At 45.7% G+C, this 21,242-nt stretch overlaps 1 long non-coding RNA gene across 1 annotated transcript in view; it reads right to left on the reverse strand.

The window, feature by feature from the left end:
* Positions 1 to 4,526: 4,526 nt before the first annotated feature.
* Positions 4,527 to 21,242, reverse strand: part of LOC134936113 (uncharacterized) — a 61,639-nt gene continuing 44,923 nt past the window's right edge. The window contains exons 2-3 of the long non-coding RNA XR_010180455.1: positions 5,277 to 5,386; positions 4,527 to 5,010 (exon numbers count right to left, since the gene is read on the reverse strand). This is a non-coding gene — a long non-coding RNA (uncharacterized LOC134936113). The remainder of the gene's footprint in view (positions 5,011 to 5,276; positions 5,387 to 21,242) is intronic.

The raw sequence follows: 21,242 nt of genomic DNA on the forward strand, positions 1-21,242 counted from the left end.
GTGTCAGTCCCTGAATTGGGTCCTCTCTAGTGAATACTGTTGAAAAAAACTCGTTTAGTGTGTCCGCTATGTCATTATCATTTTTGCTTAAGACTCCCAACTTGTCTTTTAAAGGGCCTATACTCTCCTTCTTTAATCTCTTGCTATTAATGTATTTAAAGAATTTTTGGGGATTCGCTTTGCTTTCCTTTGCTACTAGTTTTTCAGCTTCTACTTTAGCCGCTCTTATTTCCTTTTTGCAAATTTTGTTTCATTCCTTATAGTGCTGAAATGACTCTGCTTTCCCGTCAGATTTGTATTTTTTAAATGCTCGCCTTTTCTTGCCCATAAGTTCCTTAATCTTTTTGTTAAGCCACATCGGTTTATGATTTTTATTCCTTTTTTTGCTACTCATAGGAATACATTTGAGTGTATTTTTAGCTAGCAGGAATTTTAGTACCTCCCATTTCTCCATAGTATTTTTTCCTAAAAACAAACCTTCCCATTCAATATCCCTGAAAAATACTCTCATCCTTTAAAAATTTGCTTTGCTAAAGTTTAAAGTCCTAGTTGAGCCAGTATAGGGCTATTTATAGAAACTGATATTGAATATGACCATATTGTGGTCGCTGTTTCCTATGGGTTCCCCTACTATAATACCTGATACCAAATCCCCATTGTTTGTTAATACCAGGTCTAAGATTGCATTGTACCTAGTTGGTTCCTCAATTATTTAAAATTTAATAAAATCTACATTGGATTTGAAAAGCGCACTCTCATATTGTATTTTTTCTGGTCTATATTGGGGTAAATGACCTAGTACCCCTGAGAGAGCTGCTTTCAAATCCGACAATTGCAGTGCCAGGAATATTGTGTTTGTGGTTCCTCAATTAGTTGGACTAAGTAGTTATCATTAAGTGTGTTTAAAAACATATTGCCCCTAGCAGTATCACATAAGTCGTTTTTCCAGTTTATCTCTGGATAGTTAAAATCTCCCATCACTACTATGTCTCCTACTCCTGCTGCTCTTTCAATTTGCTTTAGTAACAATTCATCATCAGATGCGTTGATACCAGGCGGCCTATAGCATACACCCAATACTAACTTTTTTATTCCTTTTTCCCCGCATGCAATTTCTACCCATAATGTCTCAACAGTGTCTACAGTCCCCTCCTGAATATCTTCCCATATATTAGGTTTTAAAAACGGCTTTACGTAAAGACACACCCCTCCACCCATTTTATTTAGTCTGTCTCTCCTAAACAGTGTATAACCCTCTAGATTGACTGTCCAATCATGAGATTCATCCCACCAAGTTTCAGTAGAAACTAGCAGTTGTCCATAACACTCACTGAATAAAATAATTTCATCAATACTAATACTTTTGTCCATTCCTCTTCTTAATTTTAGAAGATAGACCCAGGACTATACTTAGGTGATCATGTAACGATGACTATCTGGCAAACAATATTAAAAACCTCAAACAATCATTTCTAATTATTACTACTCAGCAATTAGATTATTTATGTCATGTTATAGCTGTGGATGAAATATAAACACAGGGTCTTCCTGCCAATCAGGGTTTGCTCTGTAGAAGGAACGATACTTAGTATTCCCTGCTTTGCTGCTGTCTTTCCTTGTCTCCTGTCCTCACGAGGAATAACTTGGAGTAAAACAATCCCCCTGCCGCACAGCTTAGCCAGTGTAGGTGGTTATTCAGTAAGGAGTGTAATCACGATCCTCTGTGCAATTTCCTGATGGGGAACCGGCACATGTGTAGTACCCTTCTGGGCATGTGCAGAACAGATCCTGCGATCGCATTGCATTAAGTGAACAAAACAGGCAGAGGATGAAATTACAATTTTCTCGAAACTGCTACTGCTAAAAATGGCATGTGCCGAGCCGCCCAGAAAGGGTAAAAGACGCACACTGATTGCACTGATCTGCTCCCCCATATTAGCATACACTGCTCGCTGGGTGCCCATCCCGAGGAAAATATTTACTCTGTATTAAATAGCAAATGTTCTGACGTTTTTGGAAATCAGTGTAATTGATAAACTGTCCATTTTCCCATGCAAATGTCCCTTGGGGCAGATTATACAACTGTAGGTTTATTTGGACTTTCTCCTTTTATATGTGTTTTGGTGTATGTACTGTATATCCATACTCGCCTACTTTTGAAAACTAGAATCAGGGAGATTACAGTAGGATGTGCGGCTCAAATTGCTCCGTACCACCGAGGGGGCGTGTCATACTCTGCCCAAAGGGCGTGTCTCTGCTTAAATGCTTGTTGTGTGAGATATTTCTATATAATATTAGTAGCAATATCTTTTGGGAAGTTTTGCAAGTATTGAAACTAACATTGCTATTTGTAATACAGGGTTTCTTGTTTGAAATATATATTCACTGTGATATTTCTTTTCTTATCACTCAGCACAATTTAACCTTGTGTGAATTTATCCCTAAATTATGATTTTGGTGTATTAAATGTTATTTTATTGTGAACACTGGATTGTCTGCATCTTTTAGGCACTACCTATATTTATTGGATGTGCTGTTTTCCATACCATTACAGCATTAACAGAATCATTACTGACACCAGATACTCTAATACCCCTTTCAAATCGCATCAGAAACCTGGTATATTGCAGAGTTTTTACCATGTCAACCCGGTTTGAGCTGCAGTGTGAAAAAGCCATTATGAATTTACCGGGTCAAACAACCCAGTATTTCAACCCGTGTTAAAAGAAGAATCCTACATGGTTTGGAACCGGTTCATTTGGCAGTGTGAAAGCCTCAGACCCGGTATATTCAACCCGGGAATCTTAAAAAAGAGGTGATAGGTTGTCTCCCTGTATGATGTCACCAGCCTGAACCCGGAAATAACAGGCAGCACTCTGTAAACAGTGATACAGTGCTTGGACAATATGGCAACCTGGAGTGAGGATAAAGTTAGGGAGTTGTTGGGGATAAGAGGTGAGGCTGAAATTGCCAACCAAATTACAGGGACTCTAAAGGATGCGATAACCTATAAAAACATCACAAAGATGCTTGCAGCCTCTGGTTTCCAGCATACCTCACAGCAGGTAATCAATAAATTAAAGGCACTTAATAGGAATTTCAATAAGGTCCACGACCACAACCGAAATAGAAGTGATGCTGCCTGTATGAAGTGGCAATATTACAAGCAGTGTGCCACCATATTTAGCCACACAGTACTTACAATACCTGTTAACCTATCCTCCAGCCTAGCAGCAGCAGACACAAGCCAGGCCTGAGCTGCTAAATCCACCTACAGCGTACAGGACCCAGACACTCGATCACCACCATCCCTACCACTTGTACTGGATAAAAATATGCAACAGATGCAAACCACTGTGCCTGACCCAATTGGACACGAACCCAGCAGAACTCCAACCACTGATGCACCAGAAGACATACAGGCTGGGACAAGTCAAATAGACCCAACTGTACAAACGCAGCCTTTACGTGGAAAAAGCAAAAAAATAATAATAATAATAAAACAACAATAAAAAACACATAATAACTAACATTAACAACTAACATAAACTAACAACTCTAAATATTAACGTCATTAAATATTAACAATAACATTAACTTAATAAATTATTTAAAATAATTACTCATACATTACTAAATAAATGCATACAATTAAGAATGATAAATGTTGCAGAGTATACGCAGTGTGTACGTGGGAGGAGGCCACAGACATGTTCGCAAACAACACTGCTATTTTGTATAAACTCATGTAAATTCCAATACCAAAATTATTTGACTTGTGTCCACAGTATATACTGTCCCGCCAAGGAGGCGCCGCCCATGCAAAACGGAGCAGATTGCAAAAATTCTGACCACTGTCCTGGTGGTGAAATTAGAGCAGATGGGATGCTGCCATGGGTGATCGAGAATATGCATGTCTAGAGAGATTTTTGCAGGCAGAGCAAGACATGAACAACACATTTGACAGAATGTTCCAATTCATTGAAGGGCTGCACACAGTGCCACCTCAGCACCCGCCTCCAAACTACCCTCAACAGTATCCCCAGTATAACCCTGCCCCCCCCTACTATGAACATACCCCAGCTCAACAAATGCCCCAATATACCCATCCTCGACATAACCAACCTCAACAAACCCCACCTCCACTAACTCAAACTCACTATACCCATCCTCGACATACCCAACCTCAACACACCCAATGACCTCCTGAAACGGAGACAACTACAGAGTCTCCTGTTTACCGTAATTTATCTGAAATGGTTGTTGTTTTAAAAAAAAGTTGGTTTCAAATTAATGGGAGTGTTTTTCCTACACTATTACTGGTTTGTCTTTTATTACTGTAAATATATCACTTCTTTATTTACCAAAGTTTTATATATATTAAAATTATAAGGTCTCTGACCTTTTGTTAATCTTTGGAATTTTTACTTCCTTACAAACAAAATGCTTGACACATCCATTACAAATTGGGTATTGATGTTGTACATCTGTTATCGGCACAGTAGCAGAACGTCAACTAAACAGGTTTATTTTTTGAAGCAACAACAATTAACAGAATATAAAAACTGAAAAAACTTAACGGAGTAATGAGGGAAGGTTGGTTATTATAGCAGAACTCATCTGTTCTGCACTTCCAGAATGGTCACCCAAATAGGACTCACAATCAAGTGCTGGGTACACAACGGAGTCCTGCACTGTCCACTCTGGTAAGAATTCCCCCCTCTGAAATTCACATAGGTTATGCAGAATACAACATGCTGCAACAATGTTAGACATGATGGTAATGTTTACATCATTGCGCTTCATAAGACAGCGCCAACGTCCTCTTAATCGTCCAAAGGCATTTTCTACCACCATTCTCGCCTAGCTCAGAGTGTGCGTATATGTAATTTGATTGGGGCTCAGCTGGACATGTTGGGTGAACCCCTTCATGAGCCATTGCCATAACGGGTAGGCTGCATCACCAATTATGTGTACCGGGATTTCCACTCCGTCCACAAATGTAGTTTTCTAGTATGAATATAGAGAAAAAAATGTACATTAGTAACAAGAAATATGTATACACATATGAGCAGACTCCTCTGTGATGGGCAGGCTGGTGGGTACATAGGAAGCATGTTTGAAGGTAACGATAACTATTTGGTCTCAATGTAAATTAAATTGCATTCTTCTATTACCTGCTTGATTCATGAACATTGCGTGAGTTTAGAATTAATAACACATCTTTTACTGGGCATGTTTTCAAAATTATTAAAATAATTATTAAAAAATATTACCTCTCTTGGAAAAAGGTAGCCCCCTTGCTTGTCCTCTGCTAGGCGGTATAGATTCGAGTTAGCAAGCACTCGAGCGTCATGTGTCCGTCACGGCCAACCAATGAATACATCTGTGAAGCGAAAAAAAAAAAATATTATATTTTAAAAGGGGTTTTAAACAATAAGCATTAAGAAAACACACTGGGGTTCATTCCAAGTTGATCGCTAGCTGAAAATGTGCGCAGCGCAGCGATTAGGCAAAAAAGCGGCACTTCTGTGCATGCGTATGCGGCGCAATGCGCATGCAGTGTACTTTTACAACAGCCGATGCGTTTTACACAAGGTCTAGCGAAGCTTTTCAGTCGCACTGCTGGCCGCAGAGTGATTGACAGGAAAGGGGCGTGTCTGGGAGGTAACTGACTATTTTCAGGGAGTGTGCTGAAAAATGCAGGCGTGTCAGATACAAACGCAGGCGTGCCTGGTAAAACGCAGGCATGGCTGGCCGAACGCAGGGCGTGTTCGTGACGTCAAAACAGGAACTAAATGGTCTGAAGTGATCGCAATCCAGGAGTAGGTCTGAAGCTGCTCAAAAATATTTTGGTGCCGCTCTGTGATCCTTTCGTTCGCACTTCTGCTAAGCTAAAATACACTCCCAAAAGGCGGCAGCTTAGCGTTTGCACAGCTGCTAAAAGCAGCTAGCGAGCTAACAACTCGGAATGAGGGCCACTGGCCAGAACATTCTTACCAATACTTATGATCCACCACATCTTGCAAAACAATGGAATGCCATCCCTTTCTGTTGCAATTGTTATGATTCCAGCACTCTGGTCTGGGGAGATCTTATAGCAAGGACCTGAGCACTGGAACGTAATGCTGGGAAAGGGAGCGGGAACGGAAATAGCCCCTGGCGCCCTAACTCCGTGCTGTCAGAAATCTCTTGCGAGACTATGGTTGCTTGAGCCCATGGCAGCCGCGTTTGAAGGGCGGATTACGTCTGCCCAACTCCGCTGCCCCCTCAGGTCTTAATGGGAGACAAAGAGAAATCCGAGACAGGGTGATAACAAGGGGCCCTCTAACTAAACAACAAAGCCAGGGGCTACAAACTAACCTAAAACTAGAATATGTGCGGAAAAACCACCATGGAAAAGGACAACCAAAATACCCACTTGTCCACTCTCCTACCCGGCACCGCCGAGTTCCGGAGAGGACTTGTGGAAGCGGAAACCTCCGCAAATGCTCCGAAACAGAATACAAAATGAAGCGGGCTGAGCCGCAGCACACAGCAAAGCCGCAACTCACGAAAACCACGCGAGATTCTCTGGCGACTGTTGCGGGCAATTGAGGACCAGAAGACTCCTTGGGATGAGATGACAACTCCAAGATTCAGGAAGTCTGAGGACAGGAATGACCGGACACAGCAGGACTGGAACAGACGTTCAGCAAACCTAAGCAGCATGCAGGAAGCTATTACCGGCGTCTGTGTGAAGCACTGAGATGGTATTTAGCAGGGAGTCCTCCAATCAGATGTTCAGAGCCTGATTAGCATAAACGCCGTGCAGCTGCCTTGCTGCACGACCAGAAGACCAGTGTGTGTGTGGTTAACTTGATTAACCCTGCAATGGGGAGCGCGGTCCGCCTGTGGTGTCCCCGTTGCTAGGGTCCAGGCGGCTCAGCGCGCCCGGCGTCCCAGCATTGCTAGGGAGCCAGCGGCTAGCACGCACGGCATCCCTAGTTGCTAGGCGCCGGGCCATGAGGACATCGCTGACCATGGCGCCTAACAGTAATAGTCAGCAGGATTATCATAAGGTGCGATTATAGGGGTTTGGGTACCATCGATTGCACCTGCACACTGTGGATATCCAGACCCCACAAATCCCTTAATTGTTTCAGCCAAACACTGGCCTTGCGGCAGAGAAATAAATCTGTGGTATAGGCTGCCCACCAATGCTCTGGTCACCTCATGTACAATGGTGCAAACAGTAGATATCCCCACACCAAAGAGGCAAGCAATTGTGCGATATTCACCTGGAGTGGCGTACCACTACAATGCTATAGCTAGCCTCCTGCTTGGCTTTATTGGTGACCTGAAGTTTGTGGACTGTCTATAAAGTGCTGGGGACATTAAATCCAAAAGGTAGTGGAATGTCTGACGTGACATTCTGAAGTTAAACTTCCACTGAACATCCCGAAAGTTCACACTTTGCATAAAAACTTGCCCATGCTGCCGTTCTCTAGCCCACAATCTTCGTTGTGTAGAGAGGTTAAGGTTGAGTATGGTGGTCACAGAAGCTGGTACAAATGATCTCCTGCGCAGGTATTGTCGGTGATGAATGGCAGTGTCTCTCAAATACTGCAGCCTCCTCCTTCTCATAACATAGCTGCTGAACAAGCTACAGAATGTGAGAAGCTCAAATATCCTCTCACAGGCTGAATTCAAGAGCTGTACAGCTGAGACTATCACAAAGTCTATAGAGACATGTGCTGTGTCGGCCATGAGTGCTGCACTACTGAGCACTCCCCAGCCCCTCCTTGTAATACCTTTCAAACCACATCAATGTGAGACAGAAAAGTCCATTTAAAATGACATCATACTGTTTTCAATGGGTGAACTGAGTTCAGTGAAATGCACCAACCTGAGAATAACACGGTAATAACACGGCTCCAAAATGCGATGTGAAAGGGTGTTCAGAACCAGGTCGGAAGCATGTTCAAAAGCCGGTTCCTTACCAGGTTAGCGATGGGAAAGCGGTATGATTAAAGAAACGTTTAACTACAGAAAGATTACCAACAATTCTTACCCTAACTGAAGCAGCAGCACAATATGGATGAGTGCACACCAGTACAGATAAGAGGACCCTGCTGTGTGTGATCATGTGCTGCTGTCTCTCCTGTCAGGGGTTCCCACAAGGGAGGATAATAAGAGTTGTCAGAAGTGACTCCTCAGCAGCAACAGCAAATCACTGTTTTTGCAAACAAACTCCTTAATGTCACCCCTGGCATAATCTGAACAATCCGGGAGATTTGACATACAAAGCAGGGCAGCAGGAGATTTATGACTGAAGTGGGAGCCTGAGGTAGGTGAGTGCAAGATTGAGTGTCAGAATCCTGAGGTTCCCCTTACTGTAAACTTCCCAGTCACAGGTGAGCAGAGTGCGGTCTGTAACAGGTATAGGTAGCTGGGAGCAATTTCCTGACAAGATAACGGTCATGTATTTTGGGTTATTTGATCAGTTATTAAATCAGGGAATCAGTAGAGACTGGCAGTCCTATGTTATGTATGCTTTTCTAATGTCCTAGTGGATACTGGGGTGACATTAGTACCATGGGGTATAGATTGGGTCCATTGGAGCCTGGCACTATAAGAAATCAATAGTGTGTGCTGGCTCCTCCCCTCTATGCCCCTCTTGCAGACTCAGTTTAGAAAAATGTGCCCAAGGAGTTGGGTGCATTCCTCTGGAGCTCCAGAGAGTTTTCATTAGAATTTTATTTGGTTTATTTTCATGCAACACTGGTTGGCAACCAGTCTGCCTGCATCGTGTAACTTAATGGGGGACTAAACCAACTTCCTATAGAGTTAATGGTTCATATCCCGCATGACAGGACACTGAGCTCCTGTGGCGCAGTTTCTCATGCCCCCAGGGTGTGAGTCCATGTGGGCAGCATGCTGCCACCCCTAACAGATGCTGAACTAGACATGATGCAGTGAGTTACTACACCAGGGTCCCGGTTATTGGGTCCCCGGTGACAATGGTGGCATAAGGGCTTGTCAGTCAGCGGGCTGCTGTGCCCGCTGCAGACCCAGACTGGCGTTGAGGTAAAGGGGATTTTAATCTCCTTTTTTTACACATATATAATAGGGATGAGCGGGTTCTGTTCTCTGAATACCGAACCCTACCGGCTTTCATGCTCCGGGCCCGAATCCGATTCAGGCTCAGGTTTTCCCGCATGTCTCAGAAACCAGAACGAGGCAAAACATCATCATCCCGCTGTCGGATTCTCACAGGGTTTGGATTCCATATAAAGACCCGCGCGTTGCCGCCATTTTCACTGCGGCATTGGAGAGTGTATAGAGAGGACATGTCTCTGTTCTCTTTGTGTCCTCAGTGTCTGTGTCTTGTGCTGAATCTGTCCAGTCACAGTGAATGTGTCCTCTGCTGCCATATGTCCAGTGCTGCTGTATAATTAGCTGTGTTGTCCTACATCAGACCAGTGGTAGTGTCCTGTGCATCAGTCAGTCCAGTGACCATTCACAGTGGTGTCCTCTGCTTCCATATGCCCAGTGCTGCTGTATAATATATATTAATAAGTCCCTTAAAGTGTTGCTGTGTTGTCCTGCATCAGACCAGTGGTAGTGTCCTATGCATTAGTCAGACAGTCCAGTGACCATTCACAGTGGTGGTGTCCTCTACTCCATATGCCCAGTGCTGCTGTATAAATCCATTCCATTGCAGTGGTGCTGTGTTGTCCTGCATCAGTCCAGTGGTGCTACCATATAAGTTCAGTGGTGCTGTCCTGTGCTGTATATTATTTATTTCAAATAATGGGGTTATTAATATTTAATCCAAATAATTTTTACAGGGTTTGCCCTGTGAGGTGTAGGGGTACGCTCTCCTGTGCCACATATTGTGTTATATAACACCAGAAAAATAATGCAGAACAAAAATTTGGAGGCTAAAAGTGTCAGTGGCAGCGGGGCGCGCCGACTCCCGGCCATTGCTAGGCAACGGGGCCGGTGCGTCACTTCCGCCGTTGACTCCCTGTCCCCGGCCAGTTGCCTAGCAACCGGAGATGCCAGGCGGCCGCCCTGTACTGCAGTACCGGCTGTTACTAAGCAGCTGGGATGCCGCGCACTGTGCGCCAGCAGGCAGCTGCTTTAATCAGGATTCAGGGGACTGGGCTGCCTGCTAATTGGACCGCAGAGGTTCTTGTGGGAGCCAGAATAGGACAGCCCCGCCAGTGATAGCTTCCTGTGGAGTCTGTCTTCCTGCCTCTGGTGTGTCCCTGCTTCCAGCTCGTGTTCCCTGGTATCCGGTGTCCAGTGAGTTTGGCCAGAGGGATCGGTTCCTGCTTTTCTCCTGGTTTGCCATCCAGTGGAGTGGTCCGGTATCTGAAGCTTTAAGGTTCCGGTCGTTTCCTGTGCGCACCTCTCGCGGTGTCGTGAGCAGACGTATTTTCTTTCTTTATTTTTGGTTGTGTAATTTTTGAGGAGATTCCTGCATTTTTGTCCTCGCCTGATTGCGATAGGGTTGTATTTGGCAGTTAGGCTGCATTACTTTGTTTGCTGTTCTGGAGGCCACGCTGCACATAACTACCTTGTTATTTTGTTTATATCATTCCCTGTTTTCATTGTGTCTGCCTTAGTTAGTTTTCCCCTTGTTCTGGCTTGTCTCGGTTAACGCCTTGTCATCAATTAAGACCGGGGGGCATCAGAGTCTGTGCGAACCTAATCCACCCATTCAAATGCGGCTGCTGTGGGCACAAGAAACCATAGTCCTGCAGGCATTGATCGACCACAGGGAAGGACAACGGAGTCAGGGATTCTCGTTAGGTGTTGCTGCGTGCCCCAGTTCAGTCGGAACCTCTTGTGTCTGTACTCGGAACTCTTCTGCTGCCACCCGACCCCCTGGGTACCCAGTACACAGAACATAACACCTAGTGCTGAAGCTGCTGCCACTAGTCATGACATAGACAATGAAATCCCATCAATGTCGTCTGCTAAGGCCGATGCCTTAGTACAGTAAAAAGCCAAATTTCAGTAAAAAGACATAAAAAAATAAATTGAAATGGTCTGAGGAGACATGTAAACTTGCCAATATGCCATTTACGATACGGAGTGCCAAGGAATGGCTAAGGCTCTGGCCTATGTTCATGACTAGTGGTTCAGCTTCACATAATGATGGAAGCTCTCATCCTCCTGCTAGAAAAATGAAAAGAGTTAAGCTGGAAAAAGCACAGAAAAGAACTGTGCATTCTAAGATGTTATCACAAATCCCCAAGAAGGAGAGTCCAAGTGTGTCAGCAGTTGCGATGCCTGACCTTTTCCAACACTGGATGTGAAGAGGTGGCTCCTTCCACCATTTGCACACCCCCTGCAAATGCATGAAGGAGCACCCACAGTCCAGTTTCTGATATTCAAATTGAACTGCTGAAATACACCAGGATGAGGATATGGGTGTTGCTGGCACTGAGGAGGAAGTTGATGAGGATTCTGATGATGTGGTTTGCTTAAATGAGGCACCTGGGGAGACATCTGTTATCTGTGGGATGAAGAAGCCCTGTTACAACTGAACGCTATTGCCGACTACTGTAGGTGTGGTACAATAGAACAGTCTTAAAAGACCTGGAGATGGTGAGTCCTTTACCACACCAATGCACTTAAGAGCTGTGTTAATAATGCTGGAATGCAAACTGTAGCTTGAGAGCGAGGAGTTATATAGGTGATGCTTAGAAGCATATAAAGGAGATGCTTGTGAGCGCATATACAGGAGATGCTTAAGAGCATATACAGGAGATGCTTGTAAGCGCAGATTACAGGAGATGCTTAAGAACATATACAGGAGATGCTTGTGAGCGCAGATTACGGGAATATAGAGACAGGGCACCGCTGGAAGCCGGTGTTATAGTAATCTGCCGGATGCAGGGTGCAATGATGAGACACTGCAGAGTCAGGCTGCACCATGGAGAGTGGAAATGGTGCAAGTCTCTAGTGGAGTTTACAGGCAGGAACGACCACAATAGGAGGAGACTGGTATCACTAAGATGACAACTGAAGGACTAACATCTTTCCAGCCCAGGAACAGGATATTTATACCTGCTGGGAAGCAAGGATTGGCTGGCTGATTAAGCAGAGTCCAGAGTGCAGTTGCTAAATAATTAGGTAGAGACCAGAGTGCAGCTGATAAACTGAAAGGTAACATGTGATGTAAATAAACATGGCTGCGCCCATGTTTGAATTTGGAGGGAAAGACTGTTTGTAACTTGCATGTGAGTTTTAACCATGAAGCTGCCAGAATCACAATGAAGAGACTTGAGGCAATGGGATGCAGCGTGCTACACGCAGACAGTGCAGATGGAATCCAGGCTTGGAACACTGGAACAGTTTCAGGAGGCATTTGGACGGTAAATACAAATGAGATATTACCCGGATCGTGACAAGTCCATTGTGATGCCTGAGCAAAATACCAAAACAGCCACCTCTTTGGAATTATTTCTTCACAAATCTGGACAACAGGTGTCAAGCCTTGTGATGCCTGTGTCAAACTGTCATAAGTAGGGGTAAGGACGTTAACCACCTAGGAACATCCTCCTTTATAAGTCAAATGCAGTGCATTCATCAGAAGTCAGAGTCAAGTTGTGAAACTTTGGGTAAGAGCATAAGCAGTCCACTGGCACCTAATTCCCTTCTTCCTCTTGTATCCAAGCTCCTGCAATCCACACCACCAACTCCCTAAATGTCAACTTCCTCCTTAGCCATAAACCTCAGTAGTCCTGCAGGCAATGCCTCTGGCAAGACTGATGAGTCCTCTCCTAACCGGGATTCCTCGGGAGGATCCTTGAGTGGTATGCCTACTGCTGCTATTGCTGCCACTGCTGCTGTTGTTTCTGCTGGGAGTCAATCGTCATCCCAGAGGGGAAGTCGGAAGACCACTTTTACTACTTCAACTAAGCAATTGACTGTCCAACAGTCCATTGTGAGAAAGATGAAATATTACAGCAGTCAACCTTTTGTAAAGCGGATAACTGAGGCCTTGACGGCTATGTTGGTATTAGACGTGTTCCGGTATCCGCCATTGGTTGAGTGGGACTTAGAGAATTATTTGAGGTACTGTGTCCCCGGTATCAATTCAGAAAAAATGTCCTCAGTGTCCTACAAAATGCAGTTGTACCCACTGTCCACTTAACCACGGACATGTGGACAAGTGGAACAGGGCAGACTACGGACTATATGACTGTGACAGCCCACTGGGTAGATGTATTGCCTCCTGCAGCAACAACAACAGCAGCGGCACCAGTAGCAGCATCTTGCAAACGGCCACTCATTCCTAGGCAGGCTACCCTATGTATCACTGCTGACAACCTCTTACGGAAACTGAGGGACATTATTGCACATTGGCTTACCCCAATTAGACTCTCCTGGGGAATTGTGATATCGGACAACTCCACCAATGTTGTGCATGCATTACATCTGGGCAAATTCTAGCACGTCCCATGTTTTGCACATACAATTAATTTGGCGGTGCAGAATTTTTTAAAAAATTACAGTGGCATGCAGGAGATGCTGTTGGTGGCCCGAAATATTGCGGACCACTTTTGGCATTCGGCCCCTGCATGCCGGAGACTGGAGCACCATCAAACACGTCTGAGCCTGCCCTGCCATCACCTGAAGCAAGAGGTGGTAACGAGGTTGAATTCAACACTCTATATGCTTCAGAGGATGGAGGAGCAGCAAAAGGCCATTCAAGCCTATACATCCACCTAGGATATAGGCAAAGGAGGGGGAATGCATCTGACTCATGCGCAGTGAAGAATGATTTCTGTCTTGTGCAAGGTTCTCCAACCCTTTGAAATTGCCACATGTGAAGTCAGTTCAGACACTGCCAGCTTGAGTCAGGTCATTCCCCTCATCAGGCTTTTGCAGAAGTAGCTGGATAAATTGAAGGAGGAACTAAAATGGAGCTATTCTGCAAAGTATGTGGGACTTGTGGATGGAGCCCTTCATTTGCTTTGCCAGGATTCAAGGGTGGTCAATCTGTTGAAATCAGACCACAACATTTTGGCCACCGTGCTTGATCCTAGGTTTAAAGCCTACGTTGTATCTCTCTTTCCAGCAGACACAAGTCTGCAGAGGTTCAAAGACCTGCTTATGATAAAATTGTCAAGTCAAGTGGGACGTGATCCATCAACAGCTCCTCTTTCACTTTCTCCCGCAACTGGGGCTGCGAGTTAAAGGATAAGATTTCCGAGCCCACCCACTGGCGGTGATGCAGGGCAGTCAGGAGCAAGTTCTGACATCTGGTCCGGACTGAAGGACCTGCCAATGATTACTGACATGTCTACTGTCACTGCATAATATTCTGTCACCATTGAAAGAATGGTGGAGGATTATATGAGTGACAGCATTCAAGTAGGCATGTCAGACAGTCTGTACATATACTGGCAGGAAAAAGAGGCAATTTGGATGCCCTTGCACAAACTGGCTTTATTTTACCTAAGTTGCCTCCCCTCCAGTGTGTATTCCAAGAGTATTTAATGCAGCCGGTAACCTTGTCAGCGATCGGCATAGGAGGTTACTTCCACAACATGTGGAGAAGATGATGTTCATCAAAATTAATTATAAGTCCCTCCTGGAAGACCTTTACCAGCAATTGCCTCCAGAAAGTACAGATGGTGGATTCCAGAGGGGACAAATTAATACTCTGTGAGAAGGAGGATGTACACAGTGAAAGGGGTGAGGAATCGAAGGATGAGGTCAACATTTTTGCCTTTGTAAAGCCAGTTTATGCAAGGAGAGAATGATTGCTTCTTTTTTGGTGGGGCCCAAACAAACCAGTAATTTCAGCCACAGTCGTGTGTAGAGATGAGCGGATTCGGTTAGCCGAGATCCGAACCACCTCTAACTTCACCTATTTTACATGGGCCCGAGGCAGCCTCGGATCTTCCAGCCTTGCTTGGTTAACCCGAACGCTGCCGAACGTCATCCTGCTGTCGGATTCTTGCGAGATTCGTATTCTATATAAAGAGCCGCGCGTCGCTGCCATTTTCCACTCGTGCATTGGAAAGTGAACAGAGAGGACGTGGCTGTGTTCTCTCCCTGAAAATCTCCGTAATCTGTGCTCAGTGTGCTGCAAATATCTGTGCTCAGTGTGCTGAAAATATCTACGTTCTCTGCCTAAAAACACTCCATATCTGTGCTCAGTGTGCTGCAAATATCTGTGCTCAGTGTGCTGCATACTGGGGACCAGCAGTATTATAGTAGTACAGTACAGTAGGCCATTGCTGTGTATCTTGCAGCTCTGTGTCAAGTATACTATCTCTGTGCTGCATTATTGTGAGCAGTATATAGTAGGACAGTGCAGCATTTTGGTGACCAGCAGTATACATATATAGTACAGTACAGTACAGTACAGTAGGCCATTGCTATTGATATACACTGCTCAAAAAAATAAAGGGAACACTTAAACAACACAATGTAACACCAAGTCAATCACACTTCTGTGAAATCAAACTGTCCACTTAGGAAGCAACACTGATTGACAATCAATTTCACATGCTGTTGTGCAAATGGAATAGACAACAGGTGGAAATTATAGGCAATTAGCAAGACACCCCCAATAAAGGATCTGTTCTGCAGGGGGTGACCACAGACCACTTCTCAGCTCCTATGCTTTCTGGCTGATGTTTTGGTCACTTTTGAAAGCTGGCAGTACTTTCACTCTACTGGTAGCATGAGACGGAGTCTACAACCCACACAAGTGGCTCATGTAGTGCAGCTCATCCAGGATGGCACATTAATGTGAGCTGTGGCAAGAAGGTTTGCTGTGTCTGTCAACGTAGTGTCCAGAGCATGGAGGCGCTACCAGGAGACAGGCCAGTACATCAGGAGACGTGGAGGAGGCCGTAGGAGGGCAACAACCCAGCAGCAGGACCGCTGCCTCCACCTTTGTGCAAGGAGGAACAGGAGGAGCACTGCCAGAGCCCTGCAAAATTACCTCCAGCAAGCCACAAATGTGCATGTGTCTACTCAAACGATCAGAAACAGACTCCATGAGGGTGGTATGAGGGCCCGACGTCCACAGGTGGGGGTTGTGCTTACAGCCCATCACCGTCCAGGACATTTGGCATTTGCCAGAGAACACCAAGATTGGCAAATTCGAAACTGGCGCCCTGTGCTCTTCACAGATGAAAGCAGGTTCTCACTGAGCACATGTGACAGACGTGACAGAGTCTGGAGACACCAAGGAGAATGTTCTGCTGCCTGCAACATCCTCCAGCATGACCAGTTTGGCAGTGGGTCAGTAATGGTGTGGGGTGGCATTTCTTTGTGGGGCCGCACAGCCCTCCATGTGCTCGCCAGAGGTAGCCTGACTGCCATTAGGTACCGAGATGAGATCCTCAGCCCCTTGTGAGACCATATGCTGGTGCGGTTGGCCCTGGGTTCCTCCTAATGCAAGACAATGCTAGACCTCATGTGGCTGGAGTGTGTCAGCAGTTCCTGCAAGACGAAGGCATTGATGCTATGGACTGGCCCGCCCATTCCCTAGACCTGAATCCAATTGAGCACATCTGGGACATCATGTCTTGCTCCATCCACCAACGCCACGTTGCACCACAGACTGTCCAGGAGTTGGCGGATGCTTGAGTGCAGGTCTGGGAGGAGATCCCTCAGGAGACCATCCGCCACCTCATCAGGAGCATACCCAGGCATTGTAGGGAGGTCTTACAGGCACGTGGAGGCCACACACACTACTGAGCTTCATTTTGACTTCTTTTAAGGACATTACATCAAAGTTGGATCAGCCTGTAGTGTGTTTTTCCACTTTAATTTTGAGTGTGACTCCAAATCCAGACCTCCATGGGTTAATAAATTTGATTTCCATTGATAACTTTTGTGTGATTTTGTTGTCAGCACATTCAACTATGTAAAGAGCAAAGTATTTTTTAAGAATATTTCATTCATTCAGATCTAGGATGTGTTATTTTAGTGTTCCCTTTATTTTTTGGAGCAGTGTATTACTACCATATAATTCCACACATTACAAAATTGAGAACAAAAATGTGGAGGGTAAAATAGGAAAAGATCAAGATCCTCTTCCATTTCGTGCTGAAGCTGCTGCCACTAATCATGGCTGAGATGATGAAATGCCATCAACGTCGTCTGACAAGGCTGATGCCCAATGTCATAGCAGAGAGCATGTAAAATCCAAAAGACTAAAGTGCAGTAAAATTACCCAAAAATCTAAATTAAAATCGTTTGAGGAGAAGCGTAAACTTGCCAATGTGCCATTTACGACACGGAGTGGCAAGGAACGGCTGAGGGCCTGGCCTGCATTCATGGCTAGTGGTTCAGCTTCACATGAGGATGGAAGCACTCATCCTCCTGCTAGAAAACTGAAAAGAGTTAAGATGGCAAAAGCACAGCAAAGAACAGTGCGTTCTTCTAAATCACAAATCCCCAAGGAGAGTCCAATTGTGTCGGTTGCGATGCCTGACCTTGCCAACACTGGACAGGAAGAGGTGGCACCTTCCACCATTTCCACGCCCCCTTCAAGTGCTGGAAGGAGCACCCACAGTCCACTTCCTGATAGTCAAATTGAAGATGTCACTGTTGAAGTACACCAGGATGAGGAGGATATGGGTGTTGCTGGTGCTGAGGAGGAAATTGACAAGGAGGATTCTGATGGTGAGGTGGTTTGTTTAAGTCAGGCACCCGGGGAGACACCTGTTGTCCATGGGATGAATATGGCCATTGACATGCCTGGTCAAATTACAAAAAAAATCACATCTTCGGTGTGGAATTATTTTAACAGAAATGCGGACAACAGGTGTCAAGCTGTGTGTTGCCTTTGTTAAGCTGTACTAAGTAGGGGTAAGGAAGCTAACCACCTAGGAACATCCTCCCTTATACGTCACCTGGAGCGCATTCATCAGAAGTCATTGACAAGTTCAAAAACTTTTGGTGGCTGCGGAAGCAGTCCACTGACAGCTAAATCCCTTCCTCTTGTACCCAAGCTCCCAGTGCAAACCACAGTACCAACTTCCTCAGTGTCAATTTCCTCCTTAGACAGGAACACCAATAGTCCTGCAGGCAATGTCACTGGCAAGTCTGACGAGTCCTCTCCTAACTGGGATTCTTCTGATGGATCCTTGAGTGTAACGCCTACTGCTTCTGGCGCTGCTGTTGTTGCTGCTGGGAGCCGATTGTCATCCCAGAGGGGAAGTCGGAAGACCACTTGGATTACTTCCAGTAAGCAATTGACTGTCCAACAGTCCTTTGCGAGGAAGATGAAATATCACAGCAGTCATCCTGCTGCAAAGTGGATAACTCTGGCCTTGGCAGCTGTGTTGGTGTTAGACATGTGTCCGGTATCCACAATTAATTCACAGGGAATTAGACAATTTCTTGAGGTACAGTGTCCCCGGTACCAAATCCCATCTAGGTTCCACTTCTCTAGGCAGGCGATACCGAGAATGCACACAGACGTCAGAAAAAGAGTCACTAGTGTCCTAAAAAATGCAGTTGTACCCAATGTCCACTTAACCACAGACATGTGGACAAGTGGAGCAGGGCAGACTCAGGACTATATGACTGTGACAGCCCACTGGGTAGATGTATTGCCTCCCACAGCAAGAACAGCAGCAGCGGCACCAGTAGCAGCATCTCGCAAACACCAACTCGTTCCTAGGCAGGCTACGCTTTGTATCACCGCTTTCCATAAGAGGCACACAGCTGACAACTTCTTACGGAAACTGAGGAACATCATCGCAGAATGGCTTACCCCAATTGGACTCTCCTGGGGATTTGTGACATCGGACAATGCCACCAATATTGTGCGTGCATTACTTGTGGGCAAATTCCAGCACGTCCCACATTTTGCACATACACTAAATTTAGTGGTGCAGAATTTTTTTAAAAATGACAGGGGTGTGCAAGAGATGCTGTCGGTGTCTCGAAGAATTGCGGGCCACTTTCGGCATTCAGCCACCACATGCCAAAGACTGGAGCAACAGCAAACACTCCTGAACCTGACCCGCCATCATCTGAAGCAAGAGGTGGTAACGACGTGGAATTCAACCCTCTATATGCTTCAGAGGATGGAGGAGCAGCAAAAGGCCATTCAAGCCTATACATCTGCCTACGATATAGGCAAAGGAGGGGGAATGCACCTGACTCAAGCGCAGTGGAGAATGATTTCAATGTTGTGCAAGGTTCTGCAACCCTTTGAATTTGCCACATGTGAAGTCAGTTCAGACACTGCCAGCCTGAGTCAAGCCATTCCCCTCATCTGGCTTTTGCAGAAGCAGCTGGATAGATTGAAGGTGGAGCTAAAATTTAGCGATTCCGCTAGGCATGTGGGCCTTGTGGATGGAGCCCTTAATTCGCTTAACCAGGATTCACGGGTGGTCAATCTGTTGAAATCAGAGCACTACATTTTGGCCACCATGCTCGATCCTAGGTTTAAAGCCTACGTTGTATCTCTCTTGCCGGCAAACACAAGTCTGCAGAGGTGCAAAGACCTGCTGGTGAGACACTTGTCAAGTCAAGCAGAACGTGACCCGTCAACATCTCTTCCTTCACATTCTCCCGCAACTGGGGCTGCGAGGAAAAGGCTAAGAATTCCGAGCCCACCCACTGGCGGTGATGCAGGGCAGTCTGGAGCGAGTGCTGACATCTGGTCCGGACTGAAGGACCTGCCAACGTTTACTGATATGTCGTCTACTGTCACTGCATATGATTCTGTCACCATTGAAAGAATGGTGGAGGATTATATGAGTGACCCCATTCAAGTAGGCATGTCAGACAGTCCGTACGTATACTGGCCCTCATTCCGAGTTGATCGCTCGCAATGCGAATGTAGCAGAGTTACACACGCTAAGCCTACGCCTACTGGGAGTGTATCTTAGCTTCTTAAAAGTGCGACCGATGTATTCGCAATATTGCGATCACAAACCTCGTAGCAGTTTTAGAGTAGCTTCAGACTTACTCTGCCTGTGAGATCATTTCAGTGCTTGTCGTTCCTGGTTGACGTCACAAACACACCCAGCGTTCGCCCAGGCACTCCCACCGTTTCTCCGGCCACTCCTGCGTTTTTTCCGGAAACGGTAGCGTTTTCAGCCACACGCCCCTAAAACGCCGTGTTTCCGCCCAGTAACACCCATTTCCTGTCAATCACAATGCGATCGCCGGAGCGAAGAAAAAGCCGTGAGTAAAAATACTATCTTCATAGCAAAATTACTTGGCGCAGTCGCAGTGCGAACATTGCGCATGCGCACTAAGCGGAATTTCACTGCGATGCGATGAAAAACACAGAGCGAACAACTCGGAATGAGGGCCACTGCCAGGAAAAAGACACAATTTGGAGGCCATTGCAGAAACTGGCTTTATTCTAACTAAGTTGCCCTCCCTCCAGTGTGTACTTCGAAAGAGTGTTTAGTGCAGCCGGTCACCTTGTCAGCAATAGGTATATGAGGTTACTTCCACAAAATGTGGAGAAGATGATGTTCATCAAAATGAATTATAATCAATTCCTCCGTGGAGACATTCACCAGCAATTGCCTCCAGAAAGTACATGGGGACCTGAGATGGTGGATTCCAGTGGGGACGAATTGATAATCTGTGAGGAGGGGGATGTACACAGTGAAAGGGGTGAGGAATCGGTGTCAGGAATCTGCATTCTCCATCGCATCACTTCCTGTGAACAGGGGTCTCCTGGCTTCAGTTCTCTGTCTTCAGAGTATCCCCTGTGAATTGGACCTGTGGAACTACAGGTCCCAGCAGTTCCAGTCTTCAGTCTCCTGCAGCCTACAGCTCACTGTGCTCCACCCAACCAGTACTATAATTTGGTAAACTATTGGTTTCAGCCAGCAGCCTGGAGTACACAGTGCTTCTAGTTAACAGCATTTACTCCCGGTGCACTACTGAGCCCAGCCAGCAATCAGCAGTGCATTGCAGTATTACTCTCCTGATGAATAATTAGCTCCAGCTCACTCACAGCTGATCTGGACACCCAATCCAGCGGGGTGTGTTCTTACAGAGATGCAACATCCAATTGTCACAGACCAAGGGGTATAAACTCCAGTTCCTGGCTCAGTCTCATCGCTTTGGACGAGTCACATTTGGTGTGTCATGGGTCCCTGTGCTCCTGTCTCCAGTGGTTACCGTGGATACTCTCGTTGTCTCATTCTCCAGTCTTCAGTTCTCCTGCCTGCTTCATACTCCAGCCACAGCCTGCTACTAATCATCTGCAGTAAGAGACTCTCCTCAGGTGA

The sequence above is a fragment of the Pseudophryne corroboree genome, chromosome 6 (genome assembly GCF_028390025.1).
Source record: "Pseudophryne corroboree isolate aPseCor3 chromosome 6, aPseCor3.hap2, whole genome shotgun sequence".
Classification (NCBI taxonomy): domain Eukaryota; kingdom Metazoa; phylum Chordata; class Amphibia; order Anura; family Myobatrachidae; genus Pseudophryne; species Pseudophryne corroboree.